The sequence below is a fragment of the Haliotis rubra genome, unplaced genomic scaffold (genome assembly GCF_003918875.1).
Source record: "Haliotis rubra isolate DU_JTF1 unplaced genomic scaffold, ASM391887v1 Scf1903, whole genome shotgun sequence".
Classification (NCBI taxonomy): Eukaryota; Metazoa; Mollusca; class Gastropoda; order Lepetellida; family Haliotidae; genus Haliotis; species Haliotis rubra.
The window spans coordinates 85,024-94,114 of NW_025765896.1; positions in this window are offsets into that span (position 1 = coordinate 85,024).

Consider the following 9,091-nt stretch of genomic DNA (forward strand, 5'->3'; position numbering starts at 1 on the left):
AAAATTCAATAAATATGTGACAGTTAACATTAAAAAGACCCTTCACTGTTTTGACATTAAAATATTTATCCCTTGTGATGGGCGGCTGTAATGACCATACTAAAACCGGATTTGAATGACTAGAACATATTGAGCCCAGGCAAAAGAGATTCCTGCTTCACTGGTTCCGTGAAAAGGATAGTCTTGAGGAACGAGGACAAAACCACTGCCCTCTGTATATGATGAAGAGTTGAGTTGTTCGAGTGCGGCGTAAAACAACCCCTCACTCATATACAATAGGGATTGATGATCAACCAAATAAAAGCAATTTATCAATTTGTGCAACTGATTTCATCTGACTATTTTGTATGATACTTTAACAAAATACGGGTGTCATTTACAGAAGAAAGTTGTTACCCGCAATAGTTTTACGGGACTGAATATTGTGTATTTCGTACAGTTGACCCAGGTTATAAATGATTAGTTGCCTTTTAATAGCAGGATAAACTTTATGTAAATGTATTTCTCTATGTGTTTCGTGTTTAAAAGTCGCATACTATATTTACTGATCAGAGGGCTGACATTTGTTGAGAAGAATCATAGTCTGGTCTGGTTGTTAGGGGAGTGACGTACTGTTTATGCAACAAAATAACCAACTGGAGTCACCGACTCGAATGTAATATTATCCCCTGATTTCCTGTACTTCGCAGATAAGCAAGAGTGTCTACGTGACCAAATCTGTGTCGGCAGATTGGATACGGGGCAGAGGAAACAGGGGAAATTCCTATATTTGAAAACATGTCTACATTTTGGCCATTTAATAAATGGTAATATCATTTTAAGTTAATAGTCGACATTTGTTTGCAATTTACTTGATATTACCATGACTCTACATTATATTATTTGCAAACACAGACATACTGTAATATAGTTTGAATATGAATGTGCATTTGTTAATTTCCCACTCTAGCAAACATAAAAAAACAGGTTTCTCATTTGCTTGTACTATTGATTTTGATCTTGTGAACATTAATGCTCATGTAGTAAACAAAAACACTCATTCTAACACTACGAGTAAAGTTATACTTGTAATCCTCTCAAAGGTTTTATGTCACAAGTTATATCTATCACACATATGTTGAGAAACATCATAGGAATACGTACTGCTACAAACAAAGAATGAACGTTCAAAAGGCAAAAATATAATTTGACTGAAATTCTTAAGTGACGATGTATCAGTTTGACTATACAGCTTCCTAGAAATGGATGTTATTGAACGACAGAACTCAGTCGGTCAGGTTCCTTCGACTTTCTGTCGTCATACCCTGGTCACGTTGGATGTTGCTAATTGTATCAATTACTGGATTGCTTGGTCTAGGTTAGTAAGAGACACTATTTAATGTTTACAACACACACACTGTATTTATCAGCTGCATGATCACGGGAATATGTAGACTTTGTATATACATCGGTAGCCTTGATATAGCCGACACGTGTTAGGAAGTACCCATTTTGTTCTCTTTCACATGGTGGCGAGGGTATTGCCATGTCGATGTAAAATGGTATTTTGTTTCAGTTCCTGTGCTCCTATGGTTTTTATCCCATCGTGTACTGTGGTGGCGTGTGGTCCTGTGAACAGAGCTCAGGTCACGAATCAGTTGAAGTTAAGCAACGTTGAGCTCGGACAGTCTTTGGATGGATGACTCCTGAGAGTTTTCAGGACTTCAGTCGCAATTTTAAACGCAAATAGAACGGGAATCTGTTGCAAAACAGAGATGCAAACACGGCAACCAGTTGACCCATTGTATAGTGTTGAAAACTGTGGTGGTTTGACGTTAACAAATATTGTCATTTTCAACGTTCTTGTGTTCTCAGGAAATCATATAACTGACAGTTTCAAACATTGAATTTGACGTTGAGGTATTGCATTCAATTCTTGATGCAGTACTTTCTCCAGCGCATCAAACGAGTTTACTGGGGAATCATCTCTGGTGTTTTTATTCTGCGATGTATCATCTTCCAAACATGGTCAATTGGTAGAGGCATGAACCAAATGGGCTCACTCACGCACACATATAGATCAGTAATACTTTAGCAATCATATTATCGTAGATTCAAATCCTGAATTCGCCTTGAATTTGATCCTTGGTTTGCCATTTCTATACACGTGATCGTGGGTTTAATTAAAGCGGTAAACCTCTAATATCTTGTTACTCTCTACTATAGCACACCGTGATATAACTCATATATTGATTGCCGAGGCGTTAAACAAACAGGCTCATTCAACCGACCCAAATGGACAAGGATGAAACATATAATCTTGTTGATCATTGTCGACACTCTCGTTCCCAGAAACGACCTGAAGTGATGGGAGGTACGCATTCTGTGGCCAGGACCATTTGGTGGCGAATAGGGTGACCCTGGCAGTGTTCTGTACCTGGGTCCCTACGAGGAAAGGTACTATCACCAAAATACACCGCACATGCTAACGTATAAGGGCAGCTGGCGTGCAACATGACAGCGTGTATTGCAGGTACGTTTACATGACCATGACGTGACAGCAAGACATTATGAGTTGTTCACTAGTCACTGGTACTTATCTTACCGAACACATCAGTGTAAATTTTGAACTGTTTGAAGCACGGGTATTGGATCATAATGAGAAGTACTGGAGTTAGGCAACAGTCCAAACACTACTAACACGAAGTACCAAACGAATTCCCACAGTTCGGCATTTCCAGTGGATAACAGAAAATGTTACTCGCCTGTAAGCGGGGTACAATGATTGGCTCAGGCAATCCAATCAGAAAACGACATTTATGTGTGAGGTAAGATCAAGTATAATATTATCCGAGACTCCCCATTCTGTCAACAATATGCTTCAGTTCCACTAACGCTAAAGTTTTTGTTAGCCCCAAACTGAAACCATACACTGGACATACCAGTTGAAGAGCTAAGATCTACAAACGGTTAATGTTGCCATTTTTGTAGCATATAACATTTTTTCCAGCAACCATTCACGTTGCTCCGAGTATTTTCTCATTTCTTCAAGTATTTTCTCGTTTCTTCAATAATTTGTTCGTTGATTCGATTAATTGCTCGTTGTTTCGAAGATATTTTTGTTTCTTCAAGTTTGTTTCAAAAACTGTCATAAAATTTCGAATATTCAATCGTTCCTAGGAGTATTTCCTCGTTACTTCAATCATATTTTCGTTACTTCGATTTCTCAATGAAGAATATGCTAACATTCTTGTCAAACTGGATTTGTACGGATGCGCTGTTCTTGCAGATTTAAATGAAGATGGCGCCAGGTGTATGACCAGTAATCATCATATCTGTGATAACTGGACTCATCAAGGAATATGGATTCACTGAATGTAATCTGACTACGGTGGATCTTATTCTTAACATGATTCTAAATCTATAACGATAAAGGACACAGCTCTGGACATTTGTGCTGTTCGTCACTTGTCTGATCATCAACAGGCGACTGTGTTATTGTTTGGACAACTTTGAGTCTGCGATTGGGGATATCCTGACACCTTGGTACTCCAGAGCACCCAAGTCCAGAAACCAACACCTTCTATCTTGTTCAAGATGTATATTCGCATGTACAGACGGCTATTACTCTGTACTCTCGTGATTCGTGAATGCGAACATCCCAGCGACATTTGTAGATAGCATCCGGACTATCGAGATCTTACTGATTAAATAATATGCTGATCTCAGCAATGGCAAAGATTACCATAACCATCCACTAAGTGATTAGACCACCTTTCCTCACAAGCAGATCAAACACTTTTCTATGTCCATAATAAGCTGCTCTCATCAATGGTGTCCTCACATATTTTCCTCTACTGTTAATGTCCACCATGTCTTGTGATAGGATATGCTGAGCCATGTTTGCATGGACCCCAATTGAAGCATGATGAAGTATGTTGTCTCTGTGATCATCCACGTATGACACGTTAGCTCCCATACTCACGAGAAACTGGAAAACTTTATATCCCTTTAATTCGGCCTTCATCAGCGGGGTTGCTCCCGTCTTACCTCTACTGTTAATGTCCACCATGTCTGCGGATAGGATATGCTTCGTCATCTCGACCTCTCCACCCAAAGCGGCCAGATGAAAGATGTTTTCTCCGCCATCATCCACTGCGTTCGACCACCTTTACTCACAAGCAGATCAAACACTTTTCTATGTCCATAATAAGCTGCTCTCATCAATGATATGCTCAGCCATGTTTGCATGTCCCCCAACAGAAGCATGATGAAGAATGTCTCCGTCATCATCCACTAACTGCGTTCGATTATCTTTACTCACAATAAGTTCAAATACTTTTCTATGTCCAAATAAGCTTCTCTAAGCAATGGTGTCCTTCCGTATTTATCTCTACTGTTAATGTCCTCAAGTTTCTGTGATTTGATATACTGAACCATGTTTGCATGCCCCCAAATTGAAGCATAAGGAAGTATGTTGTCTCCCTTATCATCAACGTGTGACACATTAGCCCCTTTACTCACGAGGAACTTGAAAACGCATATGTGTCCTTCTGATGCAGCCTTCATCAGGGGGGTCTCTCCGTGAGTCTCCCTACTGTTGATATCAACATTGTATTGTTTGAGTATATCCTTCACGATATCCACATGCCCCCCTCTGCAGGCCCAGTGCAGGATATTCTCTCCGTCATCATCCACGTGTGTCAAATTAGCTCCCTTGGTCAAGAGGAACTTCACCACGTCTCTGTGTCCACAATATACAGCCTGCAGCAGTGGAGTTGACCCGTGCATTCCCTTACTGTTAATATCAACACTGTATTGTGTGTCTACATCCTTCACAATACCCATACGTCCTCCTCTGCAGGCCAAGTGCAAGACATTGTCTCCGTTTTTATCTACTTCTGACAAGAAAGGCAAATAATCGTCTATGTCCCTCGTGTGCTGCCACTATGAGTGGTGTCATCCTGTACTTATCATCTCTACTGTTGACGTCAACCAAACCGCGGGACAGGATGCTTCTCACTAGGCCCAGGTCCCCTTTCCTACAGGCATTATGAAGAGTGTCCAGCTTGTCTGCATTTAGTTGTGGACATCTTTCAGGGTAGTTCTGCGTCATATCTGTTTACATGTATGTTATGATGAAAAAAACTCCCGACAGTCTGCTATCATGTAGAATATATACTGAGCAATCACCAGAACTTAATATGCCAGAAAAAGTACTTGGTGTATTGTCGCCTCTTTCGAAGGTTAATTTGAGACAAAAAGCGTTCAGTGTACATTGAGGTTTTCTAGAGGAGGGCTAGTAATTTCTTTATGACTGTAAGCCCCTGTTGCATATCTTCACAACTTTTTCCAAAGCTACAGTTATAGTTCCTAAAAGCCATCTAACTCACTAACGCCAATTGACAAATGAAAGTTGCAAAGTCTGTTAAACTTATGAAGATTATTATCCTTGTACAGTTTTTCAGAAAGCATGTCACGACACTAGTATAGTTTATTGCACAATAAACACCCTATCTTTACTTTCGATCGGATTTCTTATGTTTGGATATCTCAAAATTTTGTCAATTATGACATATTTATGCATAATTCTTTGGCACGTTGTAAAACATATACAATTCCAGGACTGGCATGATATTAGGCTATCGTGAAAAAAAGTGATTTATTCTTTTAATCTAGCTTTAAATCTTTGTTAGACACAGCAAGATATGTCATAGAATTGTTTAATCATACATAATTATTACAAGTCTTTTCTTAATGTAGATTCCAGTCACACAGATTAAAGATTTGTAAATTAAGATACAATAATGATATTAATACTGACCAACTTTTATGCTCTTTAATGAGTGTTGAACAAGATGGGTATCACTTTGTATTAGTTTGTTCATATCAGAGGCATTTAGGAGAGCAACTTATCTCTCCATATCGTTTCACATGTCAAGAAAGGGTAAAATTGTATCAATTGTTAACGTCTAACAATCTCGAACATAACATCTGTCCATATAATAATAATAATTTGAAAGAGCAGGTTCTCCATGTCGAGTCCTTTTCTAAAGATATTGACATGACATTTGGACTCGACAAATGTAATACTCTTCATTTGAAACGTGGCAAGGCAGGTAATGGTGGATCGGTCAAGTTACAGGGGGGAGGAGTTATTATAGTTATAGTTACACCTATCTTGGAATGCAAGTTCGAGACAAGCTCCAGAGTGCCCAAATTCAAGAAAAACTCCAGCAACATCACTTTGGGTAACACCACGAATGGGCTTCACACATGTGGGGAATCGAACCCGGGAATCAGTCCATAGAAGAACCAGGTGTGAATCCAGCAACCATCATAGAAATTTGTTGTTAAAATTTACTACGTTCACAATTCAATACAACGGTATCATCATGGTTGTACTAAACCGAGCGGCAGTACATGTCCAAAACGATATCTAGGAATACTGGTAACTAGGATGACTAGGGATCAACCATACAAGAACTAGTGAACTGTGTGAGTGAGTGAGTGAGTGGGTTAAAATTTAACGTCACCTCGGCAATCTTTCAGCCATATAGTGACGAGAAATGTTTGGCATACACAATAAATCCAAGTAGGTAAATAACCTGTCATCGACTGACTGTAAAATAAGTAGAGTATCACAGATATTGATATAAAACTAGCATGGAAAACTAAAACATTTTAGTTGAAGCAGACAATACAATATAAAACACGGGCTATAGTTCGCCAACAACTGAAGGTAGATCACCAAACTAGGAACCATGGCATGGGCGGATCCAGGAATTTTGAAAAGGGGGGGGATTCGTCAATATGTTCTTAAGTGATTTTCAAAAGGGGGGGGTCGAACCCCCTGACAACACACACACACACACACACACACACACACACACACGCCACCCCCTTGGATCCGTCAATATTACAGCCATATAGCGATGAAAACAGTGTAATCAATGTACAATCTCTGTCGACAAAGGCCAATAAAACCAACTGGACTATCACAGATGTATATTTAAAACTAGTAATATATAGCGGACGAGACAATATAAAAATTGGCTCTAGATTGCTAACAACTGAAGGCAGATCACCATACTAGGGACCATGGGGACTTACATTACTTTTGCTACCTGCATAGACCCTAGTTGGATTTACACCATCCCTTCAGCCGCTGGGGATGATAGGGAGATTTAGCTGAAATTTAAAATAACAAAAATACTACGATTAAAAAGTATGGCTGAGCGAAATTGACTTGGAAAGTTTTGGGGACTTACGTATAGGTGTGAATTCACCAAACAACAAGGAGTGAGTGCACGAGTTAATATTGAACGTCACATCGGCAATATGTTAGCTATATCGTGAAGAGAACATATTAGACATTGAAATGTAATATGTGTATATTATAAAGACCTATCTGCAACGGACAGTAAAACAACTCGAATATCACAATTACAACTAAAACTAGTATGGAAATTTAAAACTAATAGCACTATTTGGACAATACAATATATAAACTGGCTATAGATCGCCAACAACTAAAGGTAGATCATCATACTAGTGAGTGAGTGAGTGAGTGAGTGAGTGAGTTAAGATTTTAAGTCACATCGGCAATATTTCAGCCATATCGTGACTAAATCAAGTCATAAATATATCAACAATTAAAGTTAAATTATAAAATTCTGCCAACGAAGGACAGTAAAACAACTAGATTATCACAGATATAAATATAGAACTAGTAACTAAATTTAAAACATTTGAACTATACAAGACGATACAACATAAAAACAGGCTATAGATTGCCAACAACTGAAGGTAGATCCCCATACTAGGGACCATGGGGACTTCCAGTACATTTTGTTCCTGCATGGATCCTAGCTGGATTAACACCATCCCTTCAGCCGTTAGCAATTTGGCAAATTTAGCCATACATTAAACGAACAGGTATTGTACGATTAAAACTGTGGAACGTTTTAATTTACTTCGAATGTTTTGGAACTTACGTACCGTCTCAGGAGGACAATAACTTTACAGTACTTTAACTCCCCCTCGAGGATACATCCACTAACAATCTTAGTTACTAATTCAAACTTCCTATCATAAAACATTTATGTATTTACGAATCATTTAACAAATCAAATTCTTTTAAAAATGCAATAATTAAATGAAAACTGACATAATAAAAAAAGATCCTTCATAGTTCGTGATTTGAAATAGATATCCCTTGTGATGGAATATTCAACACAGTGGATCACCATACCATGGGAAAACCACAAGGAAATGTGCTGCAGTTACCAAGTTTGTATTCAAAAATTAACTACATTCACAATTCAATACAACGGTATCATCATGGTTGTATTAAAAGGAGTGGCAGTATAATACAAGAACAGTGAATACAGCAATGCAGGCAGTAAAGGTAATATTTACCTCTCAGCAACAGTAAACCAAACTGCAAATAAGGCCTTGGCCAGGATATGACCGTCAACAACTACACTGTCTTACACGTGGAACATTATATCACAGTGATTTACACTGAAACACACAGGGTGCAATCCAGCAGTCATATTCTAGTCAAACGAAGTTCATTGTTCTGATTTACAAACTTCAAAGGCTTAGACTGGGTATCCAGGTGAATATAGAAATCCCACATTTTCTAAGTGAATTTTATTGTAATTGTAATTTAAGCATTGTAATAGAAGATCAGTTATTATAGCAATAAAGTCAATGATAGTAATATTCTTCTCCCAGCAACAGTAATCAAACTTGCAGATAAGATCTTGGCACAGTATTCAGCGTATCTGTAACTAAAACTGTTATGCAATGAAATATATCGTGTAAATGGCTCCCCGTAATGAAACACCTTCGAAGTATTAAAAGACGGGTATCAAAGACAATTTTAGAGGTTGAACATCTTTTATGAAATAAACAGAATCGCCAACGAGCATTTTACACAAGTGGAATTAATACCAAAAGATCATAAAAACTCAAAAATAATTTTGCAGACTGGATTACAAGTGACAGTTCGAGATGTTTTCATACACATGTTTGGGGCCATGTGCATTCTGACGATCTTTACGATAGTTCCAGTATGTATTATGATATGTAGTGATCAATAACT